Here is an 18,223-nt window from a genome sequence, read left to right as displayed (position 1 = left end):
CCCCAACACCACATATATAAAAAATGGCCAGAAGTGGCACTGTGGCTTAAGTGGCAGAGTGCTAGCCTTGAGTGAAGCCAGGGACAGTGTTCAGGCCCTGAGTCCAAGGCAAGGACTGGCAAAAAAAAAAAAAAGAAACCTAGCAGTAATAAACGCTGGAGGGGATGTGGCCAAATGGGAACCCTACTTCATTGTTGATGGGAATGTAAACTGGTTCCTCCACTCTGGAAAGCAGTATGAAGATTCCTCAGAAGGCTAAGCATAGAGCTCCCCTATGATCCAGCAGCCCCACTTTTGGACATCTACCCAAAAGACCACAAACAAGAGCACACTAAAGCCACCAGCACAACAATGTTCATTGCAGCACAATTTGTCATAGCTAAAATACGGAACCAACCCAGATGCCCCTTAGAAGATGAATGGATCAGGAAAATGTGGTACATATACTCAATGGAATTTTATGCCTCTATCTGAAAGAAGGATACTGCCCCATTTATAAGGAAATGGAAGGACTTGAAAAAAATTATACTAAGTGAAGTGAGCCAGACCCAAAGAAACATGGTCTCCCTCATAGAGAATAATTAGCACAGGTTTAGGCTAGTCACAGCAGAGGATCACAAGAGCCTAATAGCTATGCCCCTATGAATGCATAAGATGATGCTAAGTGAAATGTACTCCATATTATGGAAATGACTTTTATATCACTGTCGTAATCATTTTCAACATGCCATGTGAAACCATAGCTTCTATTGTTGATGATCCTCTTGTATCCCCTTCCTGTGGTTGTACCCACACTATCACTGTATCTCATCTGAGTACACTGGATACTGTATATACTGGTATTAGAACTAGGGAAGTGAAAGGGAATATCAAAATCGAGAGACAACTCAACTCAAAAAGCAATACTTGAAAAACTATTTGGTGTAAAGCAACTGAACAACTCATGGGGGGAAAGGGAAAGTAGGAGGGGGAGGGGGGAATGAGAGAGGAGGTAACAAACAGTACAAGAAATGTACCCAATGCCTAATGTATGAAACTGTAACCTCTCTGTACATCACTTTGACAATAAATAAGAAAAAAAAGTTTGATAAACAAAAGCTAAACTAAATAAACAAGCAAGTCACATTGATTGAAACCTTTGTTTTAAAATTATTTTATTCTTGTCTTTTAATAAAAAAAACCCTAAGTTGTTTTATAGCATGTCAGTTTGTGATATGTTGTTCAATGCCAGCTCTATCATCATTCTCCCCTAATCTCTCTCAACCCACTCCCCTCAATTTACCTAGTTCTGTCTCACATACATACATTGAATGTTATGACTGCATTGAAACCTTCTTTGGAACGTACCTCCAAATATTTACTGGCATTCTTATTTACAGTCGAAGTGTTAGCACATCCTTGGTTGTATTACTAATCATGAAAAACTCATGTCTACCAAAGTGACTTAAAAAGCACCTTAATGCCATTGGCTTCTATTCCTACTTCCTGAGATATGAATTTTGCCAAGTGAGTTCAGAAGATGAGTCAGTATAAAACTTATTCCAGGTTTGCCTTTCCGCAAATTATCTTCCCTCTTGTTATGAACATTTGCAGGTAAAAATACGGTTCCACTGCCATCTGTTAAGTATATTCTATACATTTTGAGAATATATTACAACAATACCTTGTGCATTGAATTTATCTTCCAGAAATGAGGTGGCCTCATCAGTCTTTGGTGTCATGCATAGCCAGGATGCCTGAGAATCTTGCAACCACCCCTATCTTGTGCAGATGAATTCAATTTCCTATCTATTGTAATGTCATATTTGATTCACTTAGTCTTTATTTTTATTTTTAAAGGTTGCTTACTGCTCCAAGCCTTTTTCCTCGGTCACCACTAATGTGAAACATTTCTCAGAATTCTTCAGTTCTGGGTCTATTTGCCTCCCCAAACTTTAGTGAAGTTCATAAATTAAAACTATTTTCAATCTGTGAATGTCAAGCAACCACAGGATGACATCTGAAGTTCAATTGGTAAATTTATCAGCATAGCCATTGTCTCTTTGATCTGATTTTTAGTTTTTATCTTACGTATACTCAAGCATAATCCTCCAGCGATTGATTTCATCCTATAAAGTGAACATTAATGGTTACCATATAGCCTGAATTTGAACTCAATCAGATTAGCAAAAGATTTTGCAAGAATAAATCTGTTATTGTTATCTTCCACTGAAGAAGAACAAGACACTCTTTCCACATTATTGTTTACTTAATGGATAAAACTTGGTGTATTAGATGAGATACAAAATAAATTAAATTCTCTGGCAGGTGAATGCCCCAGGGCATGGTGGTTTGTAACACTGTGTTAATATTCTCTAAGACCACTGCATGAGCTTAGCAGAGCTATCTTCAAAATTAGCTTTACAGGCCACCTGCAGACTTCTCTTTTGCTTTGCTAATCAAAACTGCAATCCTAGATAATTTAGCAAAATATTAAGTAAATAATTGCTTCAGAATATTTTAGGTTTAGGAACATAAATCTTATTCATTTTTTGTAACCTGCCTACTTATGCTAAAAAGAAGCAGGGAGTTTCCAACCTTGCAATTTCAGTTTTGAGTGAACTTTATTACTTTGTATTCTGAAAAAAATTAAATTCCTGCTGCAGATGCATGTAACAGAATCTTTAGCCAAATTGTGGGAAAAGGATGTGACTTCAGAGGTTTGTGTGGTGCATACTTGGGATCAAGACGAAAACAGTGGAAGCAATTCTAGGGTTTTGGAGTGTATCCACGTGTACTTACGAATGTCAAAATCCTCTTTGGGGATGGTTTTTGTTATACCCTCCCAAATCCACACCCTCCCAAACTGAGCCCCAGTGGAGACAATAAGGGCCTGGTGGTGGGTGAGCCTCCTAACTGCCCTTGTGGGTGGAGGGGACTTCCTAATTACATCCTGACAGCTTAAATCTGGCAGTCACAAACTGTTTGGATAACGACAGCAACACTCTGAGCTGTGTGAACAGAGGCGCCTTTGCATTTGGAAAGAAGCAATCTGCTTTTGGACATGGCTGTCCTATAAATCAAAGTTTGGTTTCAATTCTGCTTTCACTCTGATAGCAGCTTTCTTTGTTCCCTTTCTGGATTTTCCATAGGATGATATGGAGTTCATCATTTCTTCCCATTTATATTCTTTGTCCCTTCTTGGTTGAAAAGTTCTTTATTACCTTTTAAGTTCCTTGGGAGTTATTTTATTATTTGTTTGTTTGTTTTGGCTGGTCTTGGAGCTTGCAATAAGGACTTCTGTCCTGTCCCGCAGCTTTTCTGCTCAAGGCTAGTGCTCTACCACTTTGAGCCACAGCTCCATTTCTGGCTTTCTGGTTGGAGATAATAGTCTTACAAGACTTCCTGCCTGGGCTGGCTTTGAATAGCGATCCTCAGATCTCAGCTTCCCAAGTAGCAAGGATTACAGGTGTGATGGGCCCAGCTTAAGAGTTATTTTAAATCACATATTTCTGAGTTAGCCATATCAAACATGATTCAATATTCTACCCTCTTTCCAAACAGCATGCAAACCTTCAAACTTGGGAGCTGTCATCACTTCTGAAATAACTTGCATGTGATTGTCAGGCCATATTGTAGTTTCTTATACTCATTTTGATAATGCTTTAAAGTTAGTGTTTATTTGAATCAACCTCTATTCACCCAGCTTGCCCCTGCTCCTCTTCACTCTTCTCTGTACTTACCCTTTCATTCTGAGTATGCTTCATTCTCCTGATAATGCTTCTCTTAAAAAGTCTTTCGCCTTCAAGGAACTGTTAATGGTAATTAATTCTCAGATTCTATTTTTTAGCCTGAAAATGAGTATTTTATCCCTTTCTCCCCTCATAGTTTGTCTGGGTAGAATACTAAGCTGACAGTCATTTTCTTTCATCATTTTGGATTCTTACCTTTCTTTTTGGCTTCTTTTACTTTTATTACCATAAGTCTCCAATAGAAAAGCATTGCTTTTTGAATTGTCTGTTTAAACATAATACCCTTTTTCATTTTACTACTTTTTGCCTTGGTAAAAATCATATTTGTTTATCATGTTTAGGTCTCTGGAAATGTAGGCAAAAACAAAGAATCACAGTTTTAGAAGGGAATTCTTGGGCTATACTGCTCTCTCAAATTTCCATAGTTAGAATGCTATTTTCACAATGTCAGACCTGTTGGTTTATGACTGTACTGTCATTTATTTACCTTCTTCCTTTGAAATAACTTTCAAAACTTAATTGATGTACTAGGTACAATGATTCATGTCTTTAATCCTAGTTATTTGGGAGATCAAGAGGATTGTAGTTTGAGGTTAGCTCAGGCAAAATATATTACCAATATTGTATCTCTACAAGCAACTCTGATACACTGAGACATGTCTATAATCTCAACTGTCTGGGAAACATAGGTGGGAAGATCACAATCTGAAACCAGCCAGGACAAAATGCTTAAGGTCCTTTGTGAAAAGTAAAGCAAAAAGGAGTGGAGATGTGACTGAGTAGTAGAGCTCTTACCAAGAAAGCATAGAACCCTGAGTTCAAACCTTAGTCACACACACACACACACACACACACACACACACACACACACACACACACGAGCCCCAAAGGAACAAAAAAACCTAGATGATTAAAATGTAGAGAGGCATAGAATAGCCTGTGCAATAATAAATTAAGATGCTATGTAAAATCTTCTAATGAAACTATAGCTACCTTTTTATTTTATTGAAGTATATATACATTTCTTACAATAAAATTAATCATATATCAGGACTGCTGAGGAGCCTATGAAATGAGAAATTCTTCTGATTGTCATTCCTGCTTTGCTCCCTTAGGCTTATAAGGCGAATTTTATTCACTGACTCTCTGAAGTGGCTTCTGGAAGATTCTACATTTGGGTAATGAGTTACCTGATTCTGAGTATCTTGCTTCATTGTGAATGGAAAGCATCAAGTTCATAGCCCCTAGCCATACTGGAAAATAGAAGTGGCCAGAAGTGGTAAAAGCAGGAGAAAAATTGGGAGTATCTTGATTTTAAATTCTTTGGTCTGTCTCCCCACAGAGAATGTGTCATCTAAAGAGGCTAAGACGATATACAAGGCAAAAAGGCACTTAATTAGGGAGCACAGATTTTCACAGGCTACAAAAGATGGCCTGTTATACAGAGCTTTGGGCTCTTCTTACAGGTAAAAGAGGAAGTTTAAGAGCGCTACATAGGTTGTCTGCCACCCTGAAACTGCTTCTCTGATTTGTACAATCCTCAGGAGGTTCCTTCTCAGAAAATGACTTTCCTTTAGCATGTCAGCATTTCTGCAGAGTGCTCACCACAGCACAAGATGGAGTCTGAGCCACAAAATGGAGTCACTGCTGTCAGCTTTCTTTCACAATGTTTCATCCACGAGAGATACATAAATTTACATTTAAGCCCTATATTATGGTCAATGCTCTTCCACCAAGGAAACTGATGAGGAAAGCAAACTTTTCTTAAATTTGCACTTCATAGAAGGTTAGCAAAGGCAACAAAACAAGTGAGCTAGGGTGGAAGAAATTTATGGGTAGATGCAAAATGCTTCGCTTGATCAGAATATTCACACACTACGCTAATTGAAGAAGAGAGAGTTGCTCGGTCAAATTCCCACTCCAACTGGGATATTATCACTCTTTGAGACACTGAAGAGACCATGACATGTTAATAGCTCTAAATTGATTCACATTCAAATTGCTAGTATTTGCTGAAACTAAACGTGCTTTACAGTAATTGGCCTCTTGTGTAAATGTGGTCTTAGGTGCCACTTCTTGTGTTGAGCAGCCATGTTTCTACCCAGGAGTGATGAGCTCAAGGGCTTGTTATCTTAGACTTCCTTAAGTACATGGCCATCTCACTGGAGTCCTCCCCTGGTGAGGTACCTTGCTGCTCAACTAGTCTTAATGCGGTCTTTTGTAGAAAAATTTATTTTAAAACTATCATGAAAAGAACCATAAGTATTCAAGAAAGTAAAATTTGGATGAAAAAGACACCCAAAATGCCAGTAAATCATAAATACTTAATGAGAAACTTGAGAGAAGAAATAAAATCAAACATGTCTGACTTTACCACAGTGAGCTGTGTTTGGTTTTATGGAAAACAGAGACTTGCATGTTCATGTAAGGGACTGAAGAACAGCAGATTCAGAATCCTTTCTGACTATGTTATTTTTTCTTTCTTTCTTCCTTTTTTCAGTTTATTGTTTTTGTTTCTGGAGAACCTATGAATGTAGTGGTGATTCATGGGGATACAAATCCATACAAAGGACAGATCTTTATGAAACAACAACAGTCTCTGATGTTAAACAATGAGAACAGGAAAATAAAAATTAAAAAGTAAGACAGGGCAGGGCACTGGTGGCTCACACCTGTAATTCTAGCTCCTCATGAGTCTGAGATCTAAGGAACATGGTTCAAATCCAGTTTGCTCATGAAAATCTGTGAGACTTATCTGTAATTAACTACCAGAAAACAGGAAGTAGAGCTGTGGTTGAAAGTGGTAGAATACTAGTCTCAAGCAAAAAGAGCTCAGGAACAGTGCTCATGTCCTGAGTTCAAGCCCCACTAATGGAAAAAAAAATGATAGAAAATAGTGTCTAGTCAGAACATAAGTGATTCACATTAAGAAAGAGAGAAGGAAGTAAAAATTCCATGACTTCTTCCCACTGACTGGGAATCTAGAGGTAAAGGATGATAAGCTTCTATTTGGGAAGATAATGTAGCCATAGGGACTCCAGTTTGAGACAATATTAAGACAGTTCAGACATAAGTACACCAGACTCATAATTCTTGTCCTGTAATACTTTCAGTGTGAAGAGGGCTGGTCCCTAGATTTCTGTTGAAAGCCTAGTGATCACAAATGACATTATTCATTGGGCATTGCACTGTGCTTAGGGTGCCCAGCTATCTGCATTGGGAAGCTTCGTAGGCAGAGGAAGGAATGTGTATCAGCATGCTAGGACTGTCATGACAAGGTACCACACTGGGTGCTTACACAATTACTTCTGTCAGTTCCATAGCCTTCAGGTTTAACACCAAGGCTTTAACAGTGCTGCTGTCATTCTAAGCCCTCTCTCCTTGGCTTGTAAATAATTATCTTTTTCAGTGTCAATTTTATATGATCTTTCCTTTGTGTGTAGGACCTCCTTCCCACCAGGTATACTTCACCCCACCCCATTCCAACTGTACCTTCATTTCTCCCTAAGAGTCCTTCAACATCGCTAAATATTACTTAAGCTAACTCCAGTGTACTGATATTTCTGAAATTCATAATCGAGTAATAAGGCATTAGGGTTACTTAGAAGAATTGAAATAATCTTGTATTCCTAGCATCTTCAAAAGAGAATTCAGGAGTCCTGGTTAGAGAGGAAATGCTGAAGAGTCCTCCATGATAGTGGCATTATAACAACAAAGCAATTTGAGACAAATTCTATAAAGAAAAAAAAGCAAAAGGCAAAACCTTCCCATAACGTAGCATTATTTGTGATCTAAAAGAAAGTCCATCATTTTTTCTATATCCACAACATACAAAGTTGTACTGAAATGATATCTTCACTTCCAGGAATGTGAACATTTCTTATGGGCAAATATGACTGCCTCAAGAAATATTTCTCCACAATTTCCTAAGGTCCTAAACCATGCATCTAATGCTTTCTCTTTCTTATGTGGCCAATTATGAATGATAAATAATTGATAGTCACAGAGTGAAATTCAAAAAACCTGACAAGCTTTGAAAGATCAATGAGAGATGGAACAACAACAATGCTTTCTTTTCTTTATTTTTTTTCAGGGAAAAATTTGGGACCAAATCTCATAGTTGGTTTGGATGTGTTTCTTTTGACTTAGTTTATTGAACACTTTAATCTGCCTGTGAGTGCATTTGAGAATCTTTATATTATGTCTTCTAGAGGCTTTTGGACCCAGACAGTCAACAGAAGTTAAAGGGGAACTATATTCATAAATTGTTAATTAGACAATACCTCTGCAAACTCCAAAAAAGGAAGGAGACTATTTCCTAAAGGCTGTGTGTATCTCCTTTGGACTGCTAAGGACTTGGAAAAAGTTTGAGTTACCAGAGGAGGCTGACTAGGGATGAAATATCATTTTCATTTTATCTTTTGTAAGACAACAGAAAGCAAAAACAAACCAAAACAAATAGTTAATTTTGGAACAACCATTTTATTATTTTCAAGGAAATGTATTATTCTCAAGTTTTATCTCAATAAAAACTGCCTGACATTAAAAACCATAAAAGTAAGGTATTTTTCTGGAACACTGAACACAGACATATACTTCTTAATTTTACTGTAAACTATCAGGACCCACTCCTCCCAGCTACATATTGATTTTATTTTGCATGATTTTATTCAACAGATTTTTCAAACAGATACATTTAATAATGTAATAGCAATGATAGTTTTATATGACAACACAAAACAATGCTTCATATCAAAGAAAAATATGTCTTTAAAATACTAACCATGCATTTCTTTCCCAAGTAACTTTTTCTTTTTGCTCTTATGGGTATTTTGAAAGAATATATCTGTGGTGAAGGTATTCACTAATCTAATACTAGTGCTATTACATCCGGTTCTTTTGATGAATGCCTCATCTAGTGATCTCATCTGTAGGTACAATGCTAGTTTTTCCTACATTTTTGCTTTACAAATGGAAAAAGCAAGGCTAGAAGATTAAGCATGATTTCAAACAATTGTCCCAGTATTTGGAAACACTGTAAAAGACAGAGGATTTTTCCAATATTCTAACACCCACAGAAGGCTTTTCCTCATGGGATAAAATGAAATATCCCACATAACATGTTTACAGTACAATATATAAGGTAAAATAGAAAAAACACAGTTATGTCAATACCATTTATGAGGAACAAATTAAAAAAAAAAGGTCTCCTTCATAAAATCAATAGTGGGGGAGGAAAGAAAAACCAAGATGAATGAGCAGGGGAAGGTAGGTAACTAGGATAACAAATGAGTGGAATCTTGTGTAGCTGCTTGAATGAGCAAAGGTAAATAATCCACAAGGAATGTGTGCTTTCACCGAGTAAGTTGGGTCAACAGAGTTTGATAAGAAGTAGACGAAATAAATGGTGGAGGCATAAAATAAAAATGTTTATCTGATCATTTATCATCAGTTGATCCTGTGTGGAATTTATGGTTGGAACTCAATGTAGAGGAGGCCTGGCTCTGACTTTTACGTAGCCTAGGAATCGTTCAGCAAACCATAAAACGTGCTTTCTCACTTTTCTGCTTGAGTGATTTCAGAGCTGTTCTCTCGGGACCAATTTCTCTAATGGCGAGATCTAATTCAATTGTGTGCTCACTCAGTTCAGAGGGAAGGCCAGGGAGAGAAGAGCGCTACAGATGGCATGTTTGGAGCTGGCGGGGTGGGGAGCGTGTTCTGGTAGTGAGCCGAGGAAGTGGGTTGCTTCTCTCAGAATGCTTTGGTCGTCTGCTTTCCCCCATCTCTTTCCTACTCATCTAATTCATGTGGAGACTTCACATGCCAGGATGACTACATATTGCCTGGTTTTAAAGTGATAGGAACCATTTTTCTTTTTTTCTGAATTCTTATAATCCAAGTTATCTCTTTAGAAATGGGCTGTTTATTTGTGTATAACAGTCCAGTTACCATGTAATTGATTTGATGGTATGTATATCTTAAAAAAATTACTGTTAAGGTCCTGTTTATCATTTGGAAAAAGCTTCCATTGTACCTTCACAGTAGAATAAAGCTAAGGTAAGACTGCTCAGTTTTTACTGTTCATTTTCAGTATAAATATTCATGGTATTTAGTCAAGTTACAAATGCTTTCTGATGGTATGTGTTGCCTTACTAATTCTATAATGCCCACAATTATGTAGGGGTTGTGCCTTGAGATATTTGTATATAGTGATAAAGATGTGATTTTCAATCAAATGTCTTGTAGTCCTTCCCAAACGTCATTTGTGAACTGGATATAAGGGCAAGTTAGAAAGATGTATGAAGGCATACTCATCAATTAAGCCTTCCAACTTTAATTTTTATACTTTAAGCTTATATTTAGAAGAGCAGTGCTAGCTGGGCATATGGTTTGTGCCTGTAATACCAGAACTCAGGAAGCAAAGCAGGAGGATCATAAGTTCAAGAGCAGCAGGTACTTTGAATTTTCTCCTGAGTATCTGTTTTCTGATAAGAACAATAAAATTATAGAATTGTGGAAACAAAGGATGCTTGAAATTATCCAACTATTTCAGATAGAGAAAGGAAAGCTCTGGAAGGTAAAGTCACACAATTAACCAGATCAGGATTTGAACTTGAATTTATTTATTTGTAATGCGGCAGCTGCTATGGGTCAGAAGTGGATGCAATAAACTCAGAATATATTGCATCTTTAAAAAATTACTTATTTATTGTCAAAGTGATGTACAGAGGGGTTACAGTTACATACGTTAGGCCATAGGTACATTTCTTGTACTGTTTGCTAACTTTTGGTGTTTATAATTCACAGGAGATCCAAAACAATCAGTGAGCGGAGAGATGAGTGAAGAGCTGACTTAGCTAGAGAGGGAGCAAAAATTAGGCCTTGAGTCAATTGAGGTGTCCATTAGATCAGCACTTTTCAAAGTACAGGATGCTCCTTAAACTTGTGGTAATGCTTAGATGCAATGGAGCATAGGAAATGAAAATTGATCCCAATTTCTATTGGAAATTCCCATGAAGACCGATTTTAGGCACTGAGTCAGCGAATACAGTTTTTAAGTACATATGATCGTCTCATACATTTATATAAATAGGAATTATTGTCACTTGATGGAGGGAAACTGAGGCAAAGTATATTGCTATAGCAATAGAAGGCAGAATGGAGACTACAGCCAATCATCCTTCCTGAGCATTGTTTTTCCTTTCTGTTTAAAAATGATAAAGCCTAGGCAGTACATGAAACCCATGTAGTTCTTGAGAAGACACCCGGAATGACCCCTTCACCATTTTCAAGAACATTGCAACCTTCCCAGGGTGAGGAGGGAGAACCAGAGCTTCCTTCAAGCAGAGCAGAGAAACAGAACGTAAGCAGCTATCTTCTTAATGACTGTGCAGATTGCAAAATCAATATTGAATCAGAAGCTTCAGCTTGGGGCCTCATGGCATTCAAAAGAAAGTTCTGGTCTCACTTTACATTGAATCAGCAAGCTGGCAGCCTCAGGAGAGGAGTTATGTCAAACAAAGCTTAATTTTATTCCTAGCTTGGAATCTTTCCATGATTATGGAAAGCCAGACTCAAGTTGTCTTACCAGGACAATGGTCTTTCCATTCTTCCTGTTCTCTGTTGCTTATCCAGACCATTTGGAAGAACCCAGATAACTATGTAACCCATGCTTTAAAAAGGTGCACTGTTTCAGGAGGGGAAAACAAACAAACAAACAAACAAACAGCCCCCCCGCCAAAAAAAAAAAAAAAAAACCAGGGAGAAAACAAGTGAAGAGGTGACACTGTTCAAAAATAAATGTACTCTTTACCTGATGTAGGTAACTGAAGCCCTGCTGTACATCACCTTTACAATAAAAATAATAAACAAAGAGGTGCACAATTGCATTATAATGGCATGTATATTTTAATTATTTCATTTACATCAAGACAGACAAGATGGGGTGGTTAGATTTTCTGTTAGGAGTTCATTCATTGTCTGGAGCTGTTAACATAATAAAGCTTTGCTATTAAGGGAGAAATTTGAAAGCCAATATTCTCATTGATTTTAAAAGATCAAAAACCATGTGGGTGCTGGGTCATGCCTATGATCCTGGCTACTCAGGAGACTGAGATCTGAGGATTTTGGTTCGAAGCCAGCCTGGGCAACAAAGCTCTAATCAAGCACCAATAAGCCATATTTGGGTGCAAGCAATAGAGCCACCAGCCTTGGGCAAAAGAGCTAAGGGACAGCACCCAGGTTCTGAGTTCAAGCCTTAGTACTGGCAAACAAAGCAAAGCAAAAACAAAATGAATGTGAAAACTATAAATGTGACACTGCGATTCTAACTAAACTGCCATTAACTTCAGGTTGGTTCTTAGAGATGATAGCAGGAGGGGGTAGGTAGGAGGTAGTGAGGCTGCATTTCAGTTTTCCAAAAAGGTCAGCAAAGAAAAATTTCACCTTCTTTTTTTTAAGTCTAGGATATATTTTGTCAATTTAATTCTAACATTGGACATGTACTTAATTTTATGTTATGGTGTCCTGAGCTTCTCTTTTTCCTTCTTTTTTTCTGTTCATCCTTTTTCTCGTTCTTGGTAATGTCTCAAAGTGGTTTTTTCTCTCTGTCTTGTCCTTTAGGGTAGTGCTCCGCACCAAGAAGATCCTTAATAAATAAATAAATATACAAAATGAATCATAGTGTGTCGAATGATCAAGAGATAATGAAAATATTAATATTTAATTTCATGTTTTGTTTTTGTTTAAAAGTTTGAGGTGGTATTCTCATTACTATTCTCAAATTTTGTGCTATACCACTGTAGCCCGGATTAGAAATTATAGATGCTGGAGCTAGGTTGAGTTTGGTACTCAGTACCACCCGTTTCTGTGTACACAGAGTGAACTACTAAAAGGAGTTCAGTAGTATCAAAAAACTAGCTTTCCAGTCTCTTTGCATCATTTTGATAAGTATTTAAAGTGACATATGGTTCCTTTCAGTCTGTTTTGGAGATTTATTTTTAGTACTTTAAAATGCCAATATCTTAAATGATCACAACTCTTGTTCATTATGATGTCTTGGATCCGCATCTTATATTCATCCAATGGGGACAAGTTGATAAGAGACAGGCTTCAAAATTACTCTTCCAAGAAAAAGAGTTTAATGTGGAGATGAGCCCTTTCATTATAAATCAATCCAGAAATAATATATACCTCTGAGTAGTCTTTGTCTTCAGAGTTTGAATCTTTGTAGGAAATGATTCTGATTCATATGACTCAGGCTAGACTCTTGGAAAGTCTGATGAACTGAATGGGGACTTTCTAAACCAATTCAAAAACATGTCTCTCAGGATCAGTGCAGTTCTGAGATGTGACATTATGTAAAAGCAATATGTTGGGCCTCTGCAGGGTGCTTGATACAATTTCATGTTTAAATGTCTGCAATTTGAGAAGACAAACTACCATGGTTTGCCCCCCAAATGACTCTTAAGTTACATTGTCGGTTTGCTGCTTTCCCTTCCTGTTTAAGGTCCCTTTGTGGGTAAAGTTCTCAAAGCCTTAACCACGTGGGATTATATTAAGTAGGACTAGTATCCAAATTGGACACCAATAAACACACAATAGCTCATTATGGGGCCGGAATCAGGAAATGGAAAGTGCTAGTAGTTAAATAGGAGTTTATGTATCTACTAAAAATTGGTTCTGTTTTTCAAACTACCTTTTATGGCATGTTGGATGTGTTTCTTGTGTTGAGAATCTTGACATCTCTTTCACATTAAATATTTCAAGAACATGGAGGTATTTATCCTTCAAATACAATGAGTAAAACTCTCCCAAAAGGAGGGAAATAGCAAATTGCTGAAATTACAACTGTTTTTACTTCTCTCTAATGGAAGTAGCTCTAAAATCCATGGGGGGAAAATCCAATTTGAAGGAAAGCAGTATTAGAAAGCATGCAATTATGTATAGTGAACATTTCCTCAATGATGGAAAAAATTCAAAATACACGAAGAAAAGCTTCCGTGACCATTTTCTCAATAAGAAGCAGTTACACTGTACCTTGCTACCTAAGACTCCTGTGAAAATGAGGAGAGGAGAAATGAATTTATTTTCTCCTTCTGGTCTGAGGTAAGGCACACGTTGTTGATAGAGATGAGATGATGGGCCAGGACCCACACAGGGATTAAAATACACAATTTGAGTTCCCATCCCGACTCTGCTCCTTAGAATAATAATAATAATAATAATTAAACCATTAATACTATTTAATCACCCAATTGTTGTGCACACTAAGTGAGGTAATTTTTTTCAAGTTATCAAGTTTGGTCATTAATATCATTATGCTTTTTCTCCATCTAGGACAGAGATTTTTTAAAGATTTATATTAAACCTAGAATATATTTACTGTAATATAGAAGTTTAGTTTTGTGAGTTCTTACTATAAATCAATCTATTTAGTGGCCTTTCCTATTTCTCATATGCTATTGTGATATTTCGTATGAGCATTGCAATCAGGAAGTATGAAACAAGTGAATTAAGAGACTATGAACATGATTAAGTAGAAACATGGGTGAGGTATTGTAAGGCATATTTAAACCCACCCCAGATGAGTGTGTCAAATTCTGGAAATGTGGGACTGAGTTATTACAGCCTTGTGTATGAACACCCAGGGTAAAGCATTTATTCACTCACATCTAGACCCTGACTTTCTCAGAATAAATTTTATATAGCTCATGGGGATGAGGTACTTAAAGAAATTAGAAGAGGAAAAATAAATCAGGCACAAACCCTCAAAACATTAGGGAGGGAATTGAGAGATAATTAAAGATGTTTTTTTCTCTCTGCATTTCTTCTGTTTACTGTTAAGGCTTTACGGAACTATTTTCCCAGGACTTAGCTGTACGATTTATAAGCAGCCTTCTCAATCTTTACATTGCACACCCTACTATTTGGATATTATGTGTGGGTAAGACTTATGTCTTACCCACAACCAAATCATACCCTGCATATTTGGCAAGGTACACTGTATATGTATGTGTGTGTATATAAATGCATATATGCGTAGATATATATTTCCTTTCAAATCATTTTTATTAGAAGTTGCCACAAAAAGATAAAACAGAAAAGCCCTGAATGAATGACTTGTGTACCCACCATCAGCTTACAAAATAAATTTTAGGAATAAATTAAAATTCTCTATATCATTGTTATCTCCATCCCATCAGAGGCAACCTCTATCTTGAATTTGGTAACTATTATTTTTATTTAAATTTTACTCTTTTGCTAAAAGGAATAATTTAGAGAATATATACAATTATATATGTATATATAATTGTATCTATATCGGGCTGGGGATATAGCCTAGTGGCAAGAGTGCCTGCCTCGGATACACGAGGCCCTAGGTTCGATTCCCCAGCACCACATATACAGAAAACGGCCAGAAGCGGCGCTGTGGCTCAAGTGGCAGAGTGCTAGCAGCCTTGAGCGGGAAGAAGCCAGGGACAGTGCTCAGGCCCTGAGTCCAAGGCCCAGGACTGGCCAAAAAAAAAAAAAAACAAAAAAAAAAATAATTGTATCTATATCTATAGATACATAAAGAAAATCATGCACAGTTTTCCTGTTTTAGTGTTTTTGTTTTTGCTTTTGTTAGTTTTATGCTAGTTTTGGGGCTTGAACTCAGGGCTTGAGCACTGTCCCTGAGTTTTATTGTTCATGTCTCTAACTCTTGAGCCTCAGATCCATTTATGGCTTTTTTGTTGTTGGTGGTGGTTGTAGTTAATTGGAGATAAGAGTCTCACAGATTTTCCTTCCAGGGCTGACTTTGAACCTCCATCTGGTCACAACCTCCTAACTAGGTAGAATTTCAGGTGTAAGCTACTAACACATGGCATTTTAGCATTTTGTAAAGGAATAATCTATTAGGCTGAAGTTTGACATTTTTCCTTGACATTATGATTATGAAATTCATACATGAGAATACATTTTACTTATTTCTACTGCTGTAATCTTCAGGTATAGAAATACCACAAACAATTTTCTTCTTGTTTTCTTTTCTTTTTTCTTTTTTTTTTTTTTTTTTTTGGCCTGTCCTGGGGCTTGGACTCTGGGCCTGAGCACTGTCCCTGGCTTCTTTTTGCTCAAGGCTAGCACTCTGCCGCTTGAGCCACAGCGCCACTTCTGGCCATTTTCTGTATATGTGGTGCTGGGGAATCGAACCCAGGGCCTCATGTATATGAGGCAGGCACTCTTGCCACTAGGCAATATCCCCAGCCCTCTTCTTGTTTTCTTGATGAACATTTGGGCATGGTAAATGTAGTTACTCTGAGCAATGTTGTTCATCTTTCTGTGTATATGTGCAAGAATTTCTCAAGGGCACACAGCTAGGAGTGCTATGTTTGAGGACTTATGTTCCATATAAAATTTCTCTTTGAAGTAGTGAGTGCTAATTTTCATTTCCACTACTAGTGTTTGAGCATTCCTGTTATTCCACATGCTTTCCAGACATTTGTGATAGTCACAATATTTAATTGTGTTGTGTGTGTGTGTGTGTGTGTGTGCCAGTCCTGGGGCTGAACTCAGAGACTGAAAACTATCCCTAAACTTTTGTGCTCAGGATGAGTACTCTCCTTGAGCCACAGCTTCACTTCCAGCTTTGTTTTTATTTTTTTATTTTTCTAGAGCTGAGGACCAAACTTCAGGCCTTGCGCTCGCCAGGCAGGCACCATTCTGCTGAACTAAATCCCCAGCACTCGGCTTTATTATTATTATTATTATTATTATTATTATTATTATTATTTTTGGTAGTTAGTTGAAGATAAGATTCTCACAGATATTCCTGCTCAGGCTGGATTTGAACCATGATCCTCAGGTCTTAGCCTCTTGAGTAGCTAGGATTACAGGCCTGAGCCATCAGCACCCAGCTGTATTTAATATTTTTTTAATCTGATAGGCAAGAACTATCTTACTGATTTAATGTTCATATTGCTAATTACCAACATTTTTGTGTGTGTGTGTGGTTTTGTGAATTGAATCCAGACACTCGTGAGTACTAAGCATATGCTCTAGCACTGAGCCACATTTCATGCCTCTCTCCTTACAGGAGGACAGAGCTTCCAATCATATCCAATCATTAGGTTTCCTATTTGCTGTTTCTTTTTGTGGGTGTTTGCTTACTTATCTATAAGTTTAGTGATTTTTTTCTGTTATTTATTTAGTGTGGCAAAATACATGTAATATAAGTTCTGCCATTTTGAGCAATATAAGTATATATATATCCATTCAGTATAACCATTTTAGGTATATAATAAGTATATAATTCACTATAATTTAGGTATATAATTAAATATCCTCACAGTGTTGTGAAAACATTGCCACTATTTATTACTTCCAAAACCTTTTGTCTCCCTAAACAGAAACTGTGTAACAAATTTAAGCAAAAATTTCCCTTTTCCCTTTTCTCCATCACCTGGTGATCTCTAACCTACTTTCTGTCTCTATACATGTTTTATGCTAGATATTTATTTTTTGTTGGTACCAGGGGCCTTGTGCAACTCAGTTTTGTTGCTCATGACTTGCACTTTACTGCTTAGGTCATATCTCCAGAGTAGCTGTTTGCTGATTAATTGGAGATGGAATGGCACAGATTTTTCTGCCTGGTCTGGCTTTGAACTGTGATATTTCAATCTTCTGAGTAGTCAGAATTATAAACATGAACCATAAGCCACCAGGTTAAATCAGATATTGTATATGAATGAAATCACACAATATTTATCCATTCCTTTTTCATATCAATGCTTCATTTCTTTTTTAGAGCAGAATAATATTCCACGTTTAACTTTTTCATGAATGGCCAGTTTTCCACAGCGTCTGTGCTATTTCACACTCTCATAATCTATGTACATGTTATGATTTCTCCGTATTCTTGTTAATAATTCTTCTTTCTTTCTTTCTTTCTTTCTTTCTTTCTTTCTTTCTTTCTTTCTTTCTTTCCTTCCTTCCTTCCTTCCTTCCTTCCTTCCTTCCTTCCCTCCCTCCCTCCTTTTTTTCCTCCCTCCCTCCCTCTCTTCCTTTCTTTTTTTCTCTCTCTTTCTTTCTTTCCTTCCTTCCTCCCTCCCTCCTTCCCTCCTTCCTTCCTTCCTTCCTTCCTCCCTCTCTTCCTTCCTTCCCTAGTTACTGAAGAAATATGTCATTATGGTTTTATTTTATTTCCCTAATAACTAACAATATTAAAATATTCTTTAGAGAAGTATCTATTGAAGTCATTTCTTAAGACATATTTGTTGTTATTACTGAGTTTTAGGATTTTTTCCCATATATTCTGAATATTAGGCTCTTGTTTTGCAAACATTTTATTCTGTAGGCTACCTTTTTATTTTAAAATGTTCTTTAATGCAAGAATTTTACTTTTGATGAAGCTCAATTTATGTGTTTTTTCTTCTGCTGGGTTGTACTATCTTTTACGTACTGATTTGTAGCTATTTTATAACTATGTTCTGGTTATGAGTATTTTATTC

The sequence above is a fragment of the Perognathus longimembris genome, chromosome 9 (assembly GCF_023159225.1).
Source record: "Perognathus longimembris pacificus isolate PPM17 chromosome 9, ASM2315922v1, whole genome shotgun sequence".
NCBI lineage: Eukaryota > Metazoa > Chordata > Mammalia > Rodentia > Heteromyidae > Perognathus > Perognathus longimembris.
Note: the sequence above shows the minus strand (reverse complement) of the source record.